This window comes from Balaenoptera borealis, assembly GCF_965194805.1.
Source record: "Balaenoptera borealis genome assembly, chromosome: 16".
Lineage (NCBI taxonomy): Eukaryota > Metazoa > Chordata > Mammalia > Artiodactyla > Balaenopteridae > Balaenoptera > Balaenoptera borealis.
Genome location: NC_138872.1, coordinates 43,211,983 through 43,230,224, shown reverse-complemented (window position 1 = coordinate 43,230,224; position 18,242 = coordinate 43,211,983). Strand labels below are relative to the sequence as shown.

The following is an 18,242-nucleotide window of genomic DNA, read 5'->3' as shown; positions in this document are numbered from 1 at the left end:
ATAGCTGTTGTTCACAGCCGGTCGGCTCTCTTTGCATGTCTCCCGAGTCTCTGACAGCGAGGCTGCCCACTGTGGCGTCCCCAGCACACCTGATGTATCCCAAGCCTCTGCCTGACAAATGTCAGTGCCTTTCGGCCAGTGACCCCCAGACATACACCTACTTTTTTAACAGTGTGTTAGATTTATTAATTCCCTGCACTAAGAAAGAACAGGTACCATGGGAAGCAGGGGGCATCTCAGCAAGGTGTTACCAAGACCTTATGATAGGACTTTGGCCCTGGGTTAGGTGATTCAGGGCAGAGTGCAAGCAAGCGGGGCTTTGCTCTGGGTTGGATGTTGGGCTAATTTTCTGATTGGGCGTCTTAATAATTCTTATCTGGAAGGCAAGAAGAACAGAGTGAGGTTAAAACTAGGATTGATAAAAAAACACAGCGGTCATCCTATTAGCCAGAGGAGGCGGGTATTTGATCATTTTCATGGTATGTACAGTGTTCATGTTTTTGTGTTCAGACATGATTGTGGAGTGTTTTTTGGTTTTTGTTTTTCTTTCTGTCTTGCTCGTGGTCACAGAGTAGCCTCGCCTGGTCTTGGTGTCCCTTGGAGCTGTCTGCTCTTGACAGGAGAATACCGAGCTTAGCTGTGAGCACCAGGCCGGCCCTCAGCTACGTCTCATCACTTTTTCTTACAATAGAGAGATGCCCAGAGCTCACAGGTGTCGTCTTTTCTAACGGGAACCGTGAACTAAATGAGGAGTTGTTTTCAAAATCAAAGTCTTGGTAGTTTCCATGCCTTACCTGCCTTACAACGTGGGTGTTATAGCGGCTGCCGTAGTGCTACGTCCCCCTGCCCAGCACCGGCTGCCACTTCCCTGCACAGCCCAGCTTTTCTGACTAACAGCAGTGTCTCCTTCTGTTGATACTTCAGTTTTATGTTACTTTCAAACCTTTGATTTCCAACAATAGAATCATTTTGGTTTAGACATTGTATAGGTTGAATCCTTTCAGTTTCACAGTAAATTTCAGGAGGTGAAAATCCTTGCATTTTCTCACTCCTTTGGCTACCTGAAAGGTGTCTGGAAGTTCTGTGCTTAATTGAACATTCTTTCCATCTACTCTCTGCTGATCTTACAGAATGGATAATGGCGAAACCATTACCAAACGTAGGCAGAGAATGAGAAATACCTCACAGAAAGAACTGTTTCCCTCCTCATTTATGTTTTTATGTATTTTACTTTTTTTGGTTATGTGGTCATTCATATTATCAGTGACTGTTTTCTGTGATTTGTTGATCACAGAGCATTTTCGAAGGGGGTTTTGTGGCTGTTGCTGTGTGGGAGGAGACTGAGCTGGACTTTGGGGGCTGTTTCATCGTGGTGCTTCGTGAAGTCAGAGGGGCTGAAATTGCTGTGATCTGGGATGAAGATTCAGGAAAGAGATGGGAAACTCCATGTGGTATTGGAATAATGCAGAAGGTTCTAGAGTCAGACCTGCACTTGCAACCCAGCTCTGTGAGACTACTCCAGTGTCCTGTGACCTTAGTTCCCTCCCTAAACTTTAGTTTCTTACTTGTTAAATGGCAGAAATAATATCTGCTCCATGGAATTGTTAGAATTACATGATGAAGTGTGTATACTGTAAGTAAGCAGTGCCATAAGGGGAAGAAGGAAGTCTGAGAAAGAATGAACTCCAGAGGTAAAGTGCCCATCAAGAAATCATTTTACACAACAGAAGTCGTTCTATATCAATGTAAGTTGGCACTTTATGGTCACATCAGGAGAGTGAGTCCCCATCTGGAGGGAAAATCCCACTTTGGTTTCCATGCAGAGTCTTTGGTTTAATTAAGAAGAAGCCAAAATTGAAACACACGTTTCCAAGGAAAGGATCAACTTCCAAACCCAGATGGAGGCTGGAGGGACAAGGGAAGCGCCCGCCATACTGTCAGTTTTACTCTCTGCCATTTTTCCCCTTCCCCAGGTGGCATCCTTTGTGGGCTGATGGCTAACAACTCAGGGACTCAAAACTCACTGCAAGTGGGAAAACTCTTCTCCATCATTGGGCTCCCAATCTAAAGCTCTAAGCAGGCAGTCAGGGTCTTCATGTCGTTACTGACTTGGGATTAAGTCAGCAGAAGCATCTGCGAGGCTGGAGCACCTCCCTCAGCTCAGACGTCCTCTCCTCGGAGAGTCCTGCCCCTTCACTCCCCACCAGATGCCTCTGTGGCTTCTTGGTCAAGCACTTTGCAGTGGTTGGTGGGATTTTTTTGTTTGTCAGTTTGTTTTGTTTTTAAATGCTTTTATATTTTACTAGAAGGTAAGTTCTATGAGGACAGGGTTTCCAGCTGCCTTGTTCACTTCTGTCTCCTTGGTGCCTAGCACAGTTTCTGGCCCTTAATAGGCCTTCAGTAAGTGTTTGTTGAATGATCAGTTAAAGCTGCACTGAATAGCAAATAGCACATATTTGTTCTGACAAAAAACATTTTCAAAACAAGAGCACATGCTTAAATGGGTTTAAATGCCACTTTGCAGTAGGCCACTGGGCTGGTTACTTACCCATTCTGAGCTTCATCTTTCTCAATGTGAAACAGGGATAAGAAGAGCTAACTTTCAGAGTTGCTGAGGGGATCAAATGAGAGTGGTGTTTAAGAAACACCTGTAGAAGACATAAGCCCTAGCCTGTAATACATCCCAAATTGATACAGGATAATGGTTAAAAACATACACTATAGAGTCCAGCAGACCTAGTTGTGGATTCTTGCTCTGCTACTTACTGACTGGGTAACCTTAAACAGGTTCTTAACCTCTCTGTGGATCAGTTTTTCTCATCCTTAAAATGGGGATAATAATAATACCCCCTTCAGAGAGTTGTTGTGAAGGTTAAATGAGATAATACATGTAAAATACTTGGATAGGCACTGTAAGCAAACATGTTTGTTTACATAGCAAACACTAGAAATGATCATTCTTCTTTTAAAAATTGCTACATTCCAGTAGCTGTGTGGTGACTTACAGCATACTTTTAAAATTTAACAAAGTTCTAATTAATGCAGTAAGATAAGAAAAGGAAATAACAGGTTATTCTGATTGAGAAGGAAGAATTAAAACTGTCGTATTCACAGGTGACATGATTGTTTCTGTAGAAAATCTAAAATAACTGACAGGAAGTCTCCTGGAACTGATAAGCAATTATGGCAAGATTGCAGGATACAAGGTTAATATAGTCAATCACTTTCCTACATACCAGCAATGAAAAAGGGAAATTGAAATTTAAAACACAATAGAATATACATTAGCACTCCCCTAATTAGATACTTAGGTAAACATTTAATAAAATATGTATAAGATCTATATGAAGAAAACTATAAAAACTCTGATGAAGGAAATCAAAAAACTAAACTAATGAAGACGTAGTCTATGTTTATGGATAAGAAGACTCAATATTGTCAAGATATCAGGTCTTCCAACTTGGTCTATAGATTCAGTGCAGTCCCCCAGCAAGTTATTTGTGGACATGGACAAACTGATTCTAAAGTCTATATGGAGAGGCAGAAGACCCAGAATAGCCACTACCGTATTGAAGGAGAAAAACAAAGTGGGTGGACTGACAGTACCCAACTTCAAGACTTAACCATAGGATTAGGAACCAAGATGGTGGAGTAGAAGGACGTGCTCTCACTCCTTGCAAGAACACCAGAATCACAACTAGCTGCTGGACAATCATCAACAGGAAGACACTGGAACTCACCAAAAAAGATACCCCACATCCGAAGAAAAAGGAGAAGCCACAATGAGACGGTAGGAGGGGCGCAAACACAGTAAAATCAAATCCCTTAACTGCTGGGTGGATGACTCACAGACTGGAGAACACTTATACCACAGAAGTCCACCCACTGGAGTGAAGGTTCTGAGCCCCACGTCAGGTTCCCCACCTGGGGGTCCAGCAATGGGAGGAGGAGTTCCTAGAGAATCAGACTTTGAAGGCTAGTGGAATTTGATTGCAGGACTTTGACAGGACTGGGGGAAACAGAGACTCCACTCTTGGAGGGCACACACAAAGTAGTGTGCGCATCGGGACCCAGGGAAAGGAGCAGTGACCCCATAGGAGACTGACCCAGACCTACCTGCTAGTGTTGGAGGGTCTCCTGCAGAGGCGGAGGTGGCTGTGGCTCACCATGGGGACAGGGTCACTGGCAGCAGAAGTTCTGGGAAGTAATCCTTGGCTGAGCCCTCCCAGAGTCGGTCATTAGCCCCACCAAAGAGCCCAGGTAGGCTCCAGTGTTGGGTTGCCTCAGGCCAAACAACCAACAGGGAGGGAACCCAGCCCCACCCATCAGCAGTCAAGCGGATTAAAGTTTTACTGAGCTCTGCCCACCAGAGCAACACTCAGCTCTACCCACCACCAGTCCCTCCCATCAGGGAATTTGCACAAGCCTCTTAGATACCCTCATCCACCAGAGGGCAGACAGCAGAAGCAAGAAGAACTACAACCCTGCAGCCTGTGGAACAAAGACCACATTCACAGAAAGATAGAAAAGATGAAAAGGCAGAGGGCTATGTACCAGATGAAGGAACAAGATAACCCCCCAGAAAAACAACTAAATGAAGTGGAGATAGGCAACCTTCCAAAAAAAGAATTCAGAATAATGATAGTGAAGATGATCCAGGACCTAGGAAAAAGAATGGAGGCAAAGATTGAGAAGATGCAAGAAATGTTTAACAAAGACCTAGAAGAATTAAAGAACAAACAAACAGAGATGAACAATACAATAACTGAACTGAAAACTACACTAGAAGGAATCAATAGCAGAATAACTGAGGCAGAAGAACGGATAAGTGACCTGGAAGGCAGAATGGTGGAATTCACTGCTGCAGAAGAGAATAAAGAAAAAAGAATGAAAAGAAATGAAGACAGCCTAAGAGACCTCTGAGACAACATTAAACGCAACAACATTCGCATTATAGGGGTCCCAGAAGAGGAAGAGAGAGAGAGAGGACCCAAGAAAATATTTGAAGAGATTATAGTCGAAAACTTCCCTGACATGGGAAAGGAAATAGCCACCCAAGTCCAGGAAGCGCAGAGAGTCCCATACAGGATAAACCCAAGGAGAAACATGCCGAGACACATAGTAATCAAACTGGCAAAAATTAAAGACAAAAATTATTGAAAGCAGCTAGGGAAAAATGACAAATAACATACAAGGGAACTCCCATAAGGTTAACAGCTGATTTCTCAGCAGAAACTCTACAAGCCAGAAGGGAGTGGCATGGTATACTTAAAGTGATGAAAGGGAAGAACCTACAACCAAGATTAGCCAGCAAGGATCTCATTCAGATTTGATGGAGAAATCAAAAGCTTTACAGACAAGCAAAAGCTAAGAGAATTCAGCACCACCAAACCAGCTCTACAACAAACGCTAAAGGAACTTCTCTAAGTGGGAAACACAAGAGAAGAAAAGGACCTAAAAAAACAAACCCAAAACAATTAAGAAAATGGTCATAGGAACATACATATCAATAATTACCTTAAATGTGAATGGATTAAATGCTCCAACCAAAATACACAGGCTTGCTGAATGGATACAAAAACAAGACCCATCTATATGCTGTCTACAAGAGACCCACTTCAGACCTAGGGAAACATACAGACTGACAGTGAGCGGATGGAGAAAGATATTCCATGGAAATGGAAATCAAAAGAAACCTGGAGTAGCAATACTCATATCAGAAAAAATAGACTTTAAAATAAGAATGTTACAAGAGACAAGGAAGAACACTACATAATGATCAAGGGATCAGTCCAAGAAGATATAACAATTATATATGCACCCAACATAGGAGCACCTCAGTACATAAGGCAAATGCTAACAGCTATAAAAGAGGAAATCGACAGTGACACAATAATAGTGGGGGACTTTAACACCTGACTTACACCAATAGACAGATCATCCAAAATGAAAATAAATAAGGAAACAGAAGCTTTAAATGACACAATAGACCAGATAGATTTAATTGATATTTACAGGACATTCCATCCAGAAACAGCAGATTACACTTTCTTCTTAAGTCCACACAGAACATTCTCCAGGATAGATCACATCTTGGGTCACAAATCAAGCCTCAGTAAATTTAAGAATATTGAAATCATATCAAGCATCTTTTCCGACCACAACACTATGAAATGATAAATGAATTACAGGGGGAAAAACGTAAAAAACACAAACACATGGAGGCTAAACAATACGTTACTAAATAACCAAGAGATGACTGAAGAAATCAAAGAGGAAATCAAAAAATACCTAGCGACAAATGACAATGAAAACACGACAATCCAAAACCTATGGGATGCAGCAAAAGCAGTTCTAAGAGGGAAGTTTATAGCTATAAAAGCCTACCTCAAGAAACAAGAAAAATCTCAAATAAACAATCTAATCTTACACCTAAAGGAACTAGAGAAAGAAGAACAAACAAAACCAAAATTAGCAGAAGGAAAGAAATCATAAACATCAGAGCAGAAATAAATGAAATAGAAACAAAGAAAACAATAGCAAAAATCAATAAAACTAAAAGCTGGTTCTTTGAGAAGATAAACAAAATTGATAAACCATTAGCCAGACTCATCAAGAAAAAGAGGGAGAGGACTCAAATCAATAAAATTAGAAATGAAAAAAGAGAAGTTACAACAGACACTGCAGAAATACAAAGCATCCTAAGAGACTACTACAAGCAACTCTATGCCAATAAAATGGACAACCTGGAAGAAATGGATAAATTCTTAGAAAGGTATAACCTTCCAAGACTGAACCAGGAAGAAACAGAAAATATGAACAGACCAATCACAAGTAATGAAATTGAAACTGTGATTAAAAATCTTCCAACAAACAAAAGTCCAGGACCAGATGGCATCACAGGTGAATTCTATCAGTCATTTAGAGAAGAGCTAACACCCATCCTTCTCAAACTCTTCCAAAATATTGCAGAGGAAGGAACACTCCGAAACTCATTCTATGAGGCCACCATCACCCTGATACCAAAACCAGACAAAGATACTACAAAAAAAGAAAATTACTGACCAATATCACTGATGAATATAGATGCAAAAATCCTCAACAAAATACTAGCAAACAGAATCCAACAACACATTAAAAGGATCATACACCACGATCAAGTGGGATTTATCCCAGGGATGCAAGGATTCTTCCATATACGTAAATCAACCAGTGTGATACACCATATTAACAAATTGAAGAATAAAAACCATATGATCATCTCAATAGATGCAGAAAAAGCTTTTGACAAAATTCAACACCCATTTATGATAAAAACTCTCCAGAAAGTGGGCATAGAGGGAACCTACCTCAACATACTAAAGGTCATATATGAACAACCCACAGCAAACATCATTCTCAATGGTGAAAAACTGAAAGCATTTCCTCTACGATCAGGAACAAGACAAGGATGTCCACTCTCACCACTATTATTCATCATAGTTTTGGAAGTCCTAGCCACGGCAATCAGAGAAGAAAAAGAAATAAAAGGAATCCAAATTGGAAAAGAAGAAGTAAAACTGTCACTGTTTGTAGATGACAGATATACATAGAGAATCCTAACGATGCCACCAGAAAACTACTAGAGCTAATCAATGAATGTGGTAAAGTTACAGGATACAAAATTAATGCACAGAAATCTCTAGCATTCCTATACACTAATGATGAAAGATCTGAAAGAGATTAAGGAAACACTCCCATTTACCATTGCAACAAAAAGAATAAAATACCTAGGAATAAACCTACCTAGGGAGACAAAAGACCTGTATGCAGAAAACTATAAGACACTGATGAAAGAAATTAAAGATGATACCAACAGATGGAGAGATATACCATGTTCTTGGATTGGAAGAATCAATATTGTGAAGACAACTGTACTACCCAAAGCAATCTACAGATTCAATGCAATCCCTGTCAAATTACCTATGGCATTTTTTACGGAACTAGAACAAAAAATCTTGAAATTTGTTTGGAGACACAAAAGACCCTGAATAGCCAAAGCAGTCTTGAGGGAAAAAATCAGAGCTGGAGGAATCAGACTCCCTGACTTCAGACTATACTACAAAGCTACAGTAATGAAGACAATATGGTACTGGCACAAAAACAGAAACATAGATCAATGGAACAGGAGAGAAAGACCAGAGATAAACCCACACACCTGTGGTCAACTAATCTATGACAAAGGAGGCAAGGATATGCAATGGAGAAAAGACAGTCTCTTCAATAAGTGGTGCTGGGAAAGCTGGACAGCTACATGTAAAAGAATGAAATTAGGACACTCCCTAACACCATACAGAAAAATAAACTCAAAATGGATTAGAGACCTAAATATAAGACTGGACACTATAAAACTCTTAGAGGAAAACATAGGAAGAACACTCTTTGACATAAATCACAGCAAGATCTTTTTTGATCCATCTCCTTGAGTAATGGAAATAAAAATAAATGAGACGTAATGAAACTTCAAAGCTTTTGCACAGCAAAGGAAACCATAAACAGCATGAAAAGACAACCCTCAGAATGGGAGAAAATATTTGCAAATGAATCAACAGACAAAGGGTTAATCTCCAAAATATATAAACAGCTCATGCAGCTCAACATTAAAAAAACAAACAACCCAATCCAATAATGGGCAGAAGACCTCTGTAGACATTTCTCCAAAGAAGACATACAGATGGCCAAGAAGCACATGAAAAGCTGCTGAACATCACTAATTATTAGAGAAATGCAAATCAAAACTACAATGAGGTATCACCTCACACCAGTTGTGGGCATCATCAGAATATCTACAAACAACAAATGCTGGAGAGGGTGTGGAGAAAAGGGAACCCTCTTGCACTGTTGGTGGGAATGTAAATTGATACAGCCACTGTGGAGAACAGTATGGAGGTTCCTGAAAAAACTAAAAATTGAATTACCGTATGATCCAGCAATCCCACTACTGGGCATATACCCAGAGAAAACCATAATTCAAAAAGACACATGCACCCCAATGTTCATTGCAGCACTGTTTACCGTAGCCAGGTCATGGAAGCAACCTACATGCCCATCGACAGACGAATGGATAAAGAAGATGTGGTACATATATACAATGGAATATTATTCAGCCATAAAAAGGAATGAACTTGTGTCATTTGTTGAGACGTGGATGGATCTAGAGACTGTCATACAGAGTGAAGTAAGTCAGAAAGAGAAAAACAAATATCGTGTGTTAACGCATATATGTGGAACCTAGAAAAATGGTACGGATGAACTGGTTTGCAGGGCAGAAATTGAGACACAGATGTAGAGAACAAACATATGGACACAAAGCGGGGAAAGCGACAGGTGGCAGTGGTGGTGGTGTGATGAATTGGTTGATTGGGATTGACATGTATACACTGATGTGTATAAAATTGATGACTAATAAGGACCTGCTGTATAAAAAAATAAATAAAATAAAATTCAAAAATTAAAAAAAAAAAAGACTTAACCATAAAGCTACAGTAATTCAGACAGTATGTTATGGGCAAAAGAATAGATAAATAAATTAATGGAACAGAATAGGGAGCACAGAAATAGACCCACCTAAATATAGTCTCCTGATGTTAGGCAGAGGAGCAAAGGCATACAGTGGAACAGAAATAGTCTTTTCAACAAATGATGCAGGAACAACTGGACATCCACATGCAAAAAAAAAAGATTCGAGACATAGACCTCATACCCGTCACAAAAAGTAACTCAAAATGGATCATAGACCTAAATGTAAAATGCAGAACTCTAAAACTCCTAGACGATGACATAGGAGAAAACCCAGATGACCTTGGGTGTGGTGATTACTTTTTAGATACAACATGAAAGCCATGATCCATGACAGAAACAGTTGATAAGCTGGACTTTATTAAAATTGAAAATTTCTGCTCTACAAAATACAATGCCAAGAGAATGAGAATACCAGCCTCATACTGGGAAAAAATATCTGCAAAAGACACATCTGATAAAGGACTCTTAGCCAAAATGTACTTTGAACTTTTAAAACTCAACAATAAGAAAATGAAATACCCAATTAAAAAAAGTAGAAGACCTGAACAGACATTTCTCCAAAGAAAATATACCCATGGTAAATAAGCATATAAGAGGATGTTAATCAACATCATATGTCAATTGGGAATTTCAAATTAAAATAACAATAAGATATCTCTGTACACCTGTTAGAATGGCCAAAATCCAAAACACCATGGACATCAGGCGCTGGTGACAATGTGGAGCAATGGGAGCGCTCCTTCATTGGTGGTGGGAATGCATAATGATACAGCCACTTTGGAAGACAGTTTGGAAGTTTCTTATAAAACTAAACACACTCTTACCATACAGTTTGGCAGTTGCACTCCTTGCTATTTACTCGAATGAGTTGAAAACATATGTTCACACAAAAACCTACACATGAATGTTTATAGCAGCTTTATCCATAATTGCTAAAACTTGGAAGCAATCAAGATGTCCTTCAGTAGGTGACTAGATAAATAAACTGTGGTACATCCAGACAGTGAAATACTACTCAACATTAAAAAGAAATGAGCTATCAAGACATGAAAAGAAAGAGAGGAAACTTAAATACATAAAACTCAGTGAAAAAAGCCAATCTGAAAAGACTGCCTACTGTATGATTCCAACTATGTGACATTCCGGAAAAGCCAAAACTATGGACACAGTAAAAGCATCAGGGGTTAGTGGTGGGGAGGAATAAGTAGGTGGAGCACAGATGATTTTTAGGGCAATGAAACTGCTCTGTATGATATTGTCATGGTGGGTCCATGTCATTACACATTTGTCAAAGCCCATAGAATGAGCAAGAGTGAACCCTAATGTGAACTGCGGACTTTGGGTGATAATGATGTCTTTGTAGGTTACTGATTATAACAAATGGAACCTTCTGGTGTGGGAATTTAATAGTGATGTGTGTATGTGAGGATAAGGGTGGATATGAGAAATCTCTCTACCCTCCTCTCCATTTTTCTGTCAGCCTGTAACTGCTCTTGAAAATAAAGTTTATTTAAGAATCTTATAAATTTTTTATAAATGCAGTCATCATGCATTTATAATCTCCTTCATTTCCTCCTTTTCTATCTTCATTTTTCTTTCACTTCTGCCCTCCCTCCATCCTCTTATTTTTCTATTGTCCCTTAATTGCTTTGCTAAACAAAGGAGGGAAGAAAGATAGATGGATGGATGGATGGATGGGTGAGTCGATTGGGCACTAGTATACATTTTTCTTAAGAGTATGAGGTTTAATTATTATTAAAAGGAAGGTAATCATCATCAAAACAAATTATATTTTTCATACGTATTTTCTCCACTGTTGAGCATATAATAATGTATATTTCATTAAGAGTGACTCACTCATTACTCTGAAATTTGCAAGTCACCATTTTATCTATCTTTACCAAGCACCATTTTTATTCACTTGTTCTTTCCAAACTCAAGGTAGATATCTGTCTTTATGAATCAGTGATTTTCGGAGTATGCAAATTAATGAGGTACCCACCCAGCAGACCACCTTTGTAAATTAAAACATTTGAACATGGAAACCAGGAAGGAAATCTCTTGTAATCACACATAACCATAAAATAGGTGAGAGGCCAGGTGGAATACTGATGTAATTGACAAACAGTTGTAAAGATCCTCTTCCCCTATAATTTTCATGTATTACCACAAAGACTTTTTCACACTGATGCTTGATTCAGAGGACCTTCATGTTCATCTATCTTGTAGTGTCACTTAGGATATTATAAGTGACCTGTTGCTACGTTTAATTACACCGTCAGTATGATTTGTAAAGATTTTTTTCTTCAAGGGTCACTTATGAAATTTCAATATGGGTTGCCTCTTCCTCCGCCCCTTTCTCTCTGAACTTTCTACCACTTTCTACTGTACTAAAACCAAATTCCCCTTCGTTCTTTCAGACAGAAAAGTTGAGATGATCTTCTCTCGAGTTAGTGTAAAGAAGCCGAAGGACTTGAGTATATTATTTTAGCATCAAAATAAGGGTAGAATTTCCGTGGAAAAGAGAAGAACACCTTCATTTCAGGACATGGCCCCAGTTCTCCTTTGTGCAGAGGGATCTTCTTTGGCAATCCTTTACAACCCATTCTGGCTCAAAAGAGAAATTGCCTTTACTTAAGAGTGTCGGGTTTGTTAACAGCAGGTGTTTCAAAGAATTCTTAGAATCAAAGAATGCAATCCTATTATATTAGCAAATTTCTGGTCTGCAAAGGGTTATACAACCATCTCCAGCTTTCAGTGCATTAAAGGAACTTTGAGATATCACGATATAGAAATTAATGACTTATACATTTTTTAAACTTTATTTTTTATGACAGTGTTTATTACAAAACCAGAAAGAATAATGTAATAAACCCAGTGTACCCTCTCACGTCACCCAGCTTAATCATTGTCAGCATGTGACCAGTTTTGTTTCATTTCTACCTCTAGTCACTAGACACACACACACACACACACACACACACACACTCATTAACAGGATTATTTTAAAACAAATGCCAGATATCATATTTTATCCATAAATATTTTAGGATATATCTCTTAAAAAACAAGACTCTATTTTTAATTTTTTTTAATTAATTTTTTTTGGAGTATAGTTGCTTTACAATGTTGTGTTAGTTACTGCTGTACAGCAAAATGAATCAGTTATACATATACCCACTCTTTTTCAGATTTCCTTCCCATTTAGGTCACCACAGAGCATTGAGTAGAGTTCCCTGTGCTATACAGTAGGTTCTCGTTAGTTGTCTATTTTATATATAGTCATGTGTATATGTCAATCCCAATCTCCCAATTCATCCCACTGCCCCGCTTTCCCCCCTTGGTAACCATAAGTTTGTTTTCTACATCTGTGACTCTGTTTCTTCTTTGCAAGTTCATCTGTACCATTTTTCTAGGTTCTGCATACAAACGATATTATATAATGTCTGTCTTTCTCTTTCTGACTTACTTCACTCTGTATGACAATCTCTAGGTCCATCCATGTCGCTGCAAATGGCATTATTTCGTTCCTTTTTATGGCTGAGTAATATTCCATTGTATATATGTACCACACCTTCTTTATCCATTCCTCTGTTGACGGACATTTAGGTTGCTTCCATGTCCTGGCTATTGTAAATAGTGCTGCAGTGAACATTGGGGTGCCATGCATCCTTTCGAATTATGGTTTTCTCCAGATATATGCCTGGGAGTGGGATTGCTGGGTCATATGGTAGCTCTATTTTTAGTTTTTTAAGGAACCTCCATACTGTTCTCCATAGTGGCTGTACCAGTTTACATTCCCATCAACATATGGTCACCCTTTATTGTTGGATTTTTTTTTAAACATAACCACAGTGCCGTTGTCATCACGTACACACACACACACACACACACCGGAAGTTAACTAATCTCTTATATAAACAAATACCCGGTCAGTGTTCAGGCCACACCAATTTTCTCATTTCTTTTTAATAGATGTACTTGAATCAAGACCCACTTTATATCCACACATAGTATTGGTTGGTGTGTCTCTAAAGTGTCTTATAATCTAGGTTTCCCTTCCCTCTTTTTTTCTCACCATCTGTTTGTTGATGAAACCATGTCATTTATCCAGTGAATTCTCACATTTGAGGTTTTGCTAATTGCATCCCATGGTGCCATTCACCGTGCGCCTCTAATCCTGCGTTTTCTGAAAACGAGTCGTTAGACTGAGTGGCTTGATTGAGTTCAGGTCTGAATTTCTGGGGCAGGAACACAGTAGAGGCAGTGCTGTTGTCCCCTCGCATCTCAGAGGAAGCACGTGGCGTCTGGTGGCCTCCCTCTGATGGTCTTTGCTGTCTGTATTAAAGCAGTCCAGTGACTCTGGCAGTCACTGCCCACGCTCAGGACCACTTCCCGTGCCGGATTGAGCCTGTCCAGCCTGTGTCACTCAAATGCTTCCTGTCTTCAAGGAGCTCATGGTCCTGTCGGAGCAGAGATGACTCATCACGGAACTACGCAGATAAGTCACGTACCACCTCCGTGGTTATCAGAAGACGTGGCTCCCAAAACAGTGGTTCCCAAGCCTGTCTGGCCTATCTTTGAAATTATCTCGAGGAGCTTTTTGAAAAATACAAATTCTCAGACCTTGTTCTAGTATATTCTGATTCAGCAAGACTAGGGTGGGATCCAGGAATCTGCTGGGGAAAGATGAGACTGGTGTGGGCGTAGACAGGGAAGGAAAAGCCAGACCCTAAAGCCGTCTTCATGACTTTGGACCTGAACCACCAGACAGGGAGGGGCCCATGGAGTGCTTTGAGCAGAGGAGTGGAGGGATGAGATTTCACTACTGGGGAGAGAATGGCGGGAGCAGGGGAGGCGGAGGCAGGAAGAGCAATGGCCAGGCTAGTACTGTCTCCAGATAAGACATGACTGTGGCCTGAAGAAGGATGTGATGGCAGTTGGGGTGGAGAAAAGTGGAAGGATTAGAGAGATACACAGGAGCTAGAGTCAGCATGACTTGCCACTCAGTTGAATGAGAGCTGAGGGCAGTGATGAAATGAGCATATAGGCCCAAGACCCTCAACGTTAATCTTAACAAGACAGTGAGATTTAGTATTAAATACATCTGTGAATTCTGCATTTCTACACACAACTCATGGTACTGGAATAGTGCTTTTTTTTTTTTTTTTTTTTTAACCACTTCACTAACTTAGGGTTTGGAAGCTGTATTAGTCAGGATTCTCCAGAGAAACAGAACCAACAGGATGTGTACGTGGGAAGAGATTTGTTATAAGGAATTGGCTCGTGCAGTTATGGAGGCTGAGAAGTCCCAAGATGTGGAGTCGGCAGGCGGAGATCAGGGAGACCAGTGGTGTGGGTCCAGTCCGAGCCCAAAGGCCTGAGAACCAGGAGAGCCGGTGACGTGAGTTCCGCTCTGCAAGTTGACATTTCCATTTAAACCCAAAGACAGGAAGGACTGCTGTCCCAGCTCAGCGCAGTCAGGCCAGAGTTCCTTTTACTCGGAGAGCATCTGCCTTTTTGCTCAGCCGAGTGGATGAGGCCCACCCACGTGAGGGAGGACAGTGTGCGCCACTCAGTCTGTTGACTCAAATGTTAATCTCCTCCAGAAACAGCCTTACAGACACACCGGAATGACGTTTGACCAAATATCTGGGCACCTCATGGCCCAGCCCAGTCGACACGTAAAACTGACCACGACAGAAGCCATTTCCGTTCACCTCAGATACAGCTGCAGTGGTAATTTTTCCATTTTTGAGGCTTTTGATATTCTAATATCAGTCCCAATTACAGTACCACCTCATGTGCAGTCCCCATTAGATCAGTAACATCTGTCATCTTCCTGGCGCCCATGTTCGCTCACAAGGTGTTCGGGGGCTTGACAAATACAACAGAGATTCTCCAGCTCTTTCCTCCTTACGGAAACAGCGTCAGATGAAAGGAACGCATCTCAGCTCAATACGGCAAGCTTAAGAGCTGGGCGTGCTCCGCTGTGGAGTTCAGTACAGAAGATTTTTCATTTCCTGGGGTTACCTTTAAAAGCAAAATGAAACGAAGCTTGAATATTGCAGAGTTCAACCACAGCTGGAGGATTGTTCCTGATCTCCTCCTAGATACAGTGAGGCATCGCTATTTGTTTTCTTTTATTAAATGTCTCCCTGCCTCTGAAACAGAAGCAGGCATCACGAGTGGCGTGGGTGCATGGGGCAGGCGGCCTGGACTCCCTCCTCCGTCGCCCGTACCTGGAGGTAGCTTGGCCCGCCTTGCTCGGACACAGGTGTGAGCTCCAAGTTCCTGCTGACCTCACTGTTTACCCTGCATCACGAGATGCTCTTTCATCTTTTCTCCCTCTGCCGCCCCTGCCGTCGTCTCACATTCATGCTGCGGCACAGCAGGCATGGGGAGGAAGGGTCTTCTAAACCGAAGCACTTAATTAGCTCCTGGGCCCCAGGGGGAGTGTCAGATGGAAACACAGCTAAAATTGGAGGGAAGGAACAGCCGTGATGGATGGTGGGAGGAACACCTGCCTCCTTCCGGTGACGCCAAGTTACTAAAATTGTTTTGGAATTAGTGACTCTTTTGAGTCATGTATACGATAGTGTCATGTTTATATCATTAATTTCTAGCAGTGTTCGTGTTTGTTCAGTTAGACTTGCTCGTTGCTGCCAGAAGCTGCTACTTTTTCTTTTCCCCCAGAGCACACATTGTCCTGGGTGTAGATAAAGGGGTGTCCCCGTGAGGTTCTGGACCCTTCCTGGGAACCAGATTGTCCTTTAGGGCCCCTGATGGTGTTGTTGTAGACGCATCACAATCTTGTTAGTCGTCACCTGAGGAGGAGACATGCAATGATAAATTATTAATTACAAATAGGGTAAAGCATGATCTGATAAGATATTATATAGATTTAACTATAGGCAGTTATAAGTATAGTTATATAGGTGAATATAAACATAGGTTATAACTGTGTAAGTAATGTGTGTGTAGAGATGTCAGTTTTAGATATAATTCAATATTGTATATAGATAGAATTCTATAGATAGAGTTATGTAAGAGAATAAAATAAGAATCCAGTCTTGTAAAAACATAAAGCACAGGAGCTCCTGGAAGTCACTGCAGAGCAGCCCAGGCCCGGGGCTCTGCCCTGGCAGCCGTCCCGGCTTCTCCCGCCGAGATGCCACAGTCCCGCTTGGTGGGTGTCAGCTGAGACCGTGGTGGGGTGGGGAGCTCATGGGCACCTCTCTGTCTTCTGAGCGCTTTGCAGTCATTTGATGGTAGATTCACTTGGGCCCAGTGCGTGAGCCACATTCGCCTGAGTTATCTCCTAAGGTTGCAATAAAACTTGTATTTTCAGTCCTTTAAAAATGCCTGTTGAGCCTTAGGAAAATAATGAGTAAGCTTAATGCGTAATCAAAAAGTCCTCATCAGAAAGCCATACGCTAAAGACACGGTGAGAGCGCTTGGGAGGAAAAGCAGCTGAGCCGAGAGCAGAGACCGACTCCGCATCCCTGGCTCCCAGCGTGGGTAGCCTGGGCCGCTGAGCTGGGCCCCCTCCTTACAGCCACGGCCAGGGTCCCCTCCATCACCGCCAGCCCCAGGCCCGTCCCACAGCTGATACATGCCGTGTGCTGTTCCCGGGCCCCTGACCCACTGTGACACTGGCCGCGGCCTGGCAGTTCCAGCCTGTGCTGGCGGCATCCCCTGGGGTCTCTCAGCTCTTCCCCCTCGGCCTCCTCCAAAGCCAACGCCAGTCCGGGGCCGGAGGGAGGTGAGGCTCTGGAGGGAACACAGGGAGGGTTGCAAGTCTGTGGGTGAACCTGCCGGCCGCCCCTCCTTTCCAGGGACGATGCGAAGCACAGAGTCCCCAGCAGGACTGGCCCAGTCGTGCACAGCGGTGACCTGCTCGGCAGCACCCCCCTGCGTTGGCTTTTCTTGTTTTCTCTCTCTCTTGCTTTCCCACCCCTTTGCTTCTGTGTCCGAGATCACCCCCAAATAAGTGACCCCAGTCTCTGCTCTCAGAGGATCTCAAACTGCTCTTATGGGTTGGGTGTATATCCTTCCTGACCATTTTGCTGTGTGTGTGTGTGTGTGTGTGTGTGTGAGAGAGAGAGAGAGAACCTATTGCTCTTTTGTGTGTGTGTATATAGTTTCTGAAACTTTGTTTTAAATCAGTTAGGGATGTGCTGGAGTACGCCTGGGTCACATCCACCCTGACCTCCCTTCTCCATCCTCCTTTGATGTCTCTCCAGGTGTTTCCCCTGCTTCCTGTGCTCCGTCTTTTCCTCTTTCTTGACTTACTCCCTTGTTTTGATGGAGCACATCCCTAGTAGTTTCCTAAATAAGAAAGGACATGTAGGAGGTACATTTCTAGAGACACGTCTGATGAGGTCTTTCTTCACCCGCCCCCTGGCTGGATAGAATATATTAGTTGGAAACCATTTCGTTCTGTAGTTCAGAGGGGTTGCTTCTTTGTTTTCTGACTCCAGTGCTGCTGTCAAGTGGTTCAAAGCCATTTCGATTCCTGATCCTTTGGATGAGACATGATTCTGTCTGTCTCCCTCCCTCCCTCCCTCCCTCCCTCTGTCCCCAGCGTTCAGAGTGCTCACGGTTCTTCTGCTTTGGTGATCAGCCCTTCCTTCTGCAGGCTTCTATCTGCATGGACCCTCTCTCTCACATCCTTCATC

General features: G+C 41.8%; 1 protein-coding gene across 7 annotated transcripts in view; it reads left to right on the top strand.

Moving 5' to 3' along the window:
• LOC309612803 (kinesin-like protein KIF16B) overlaps nucleotides 1–18,242 on the top strand; it is a 295,491-nt gene that overhangs the window by 261,418 nt on the left and 15,831 nt on the right. The gene's annotated exons all lie outside the window — the stretch shown is intronic.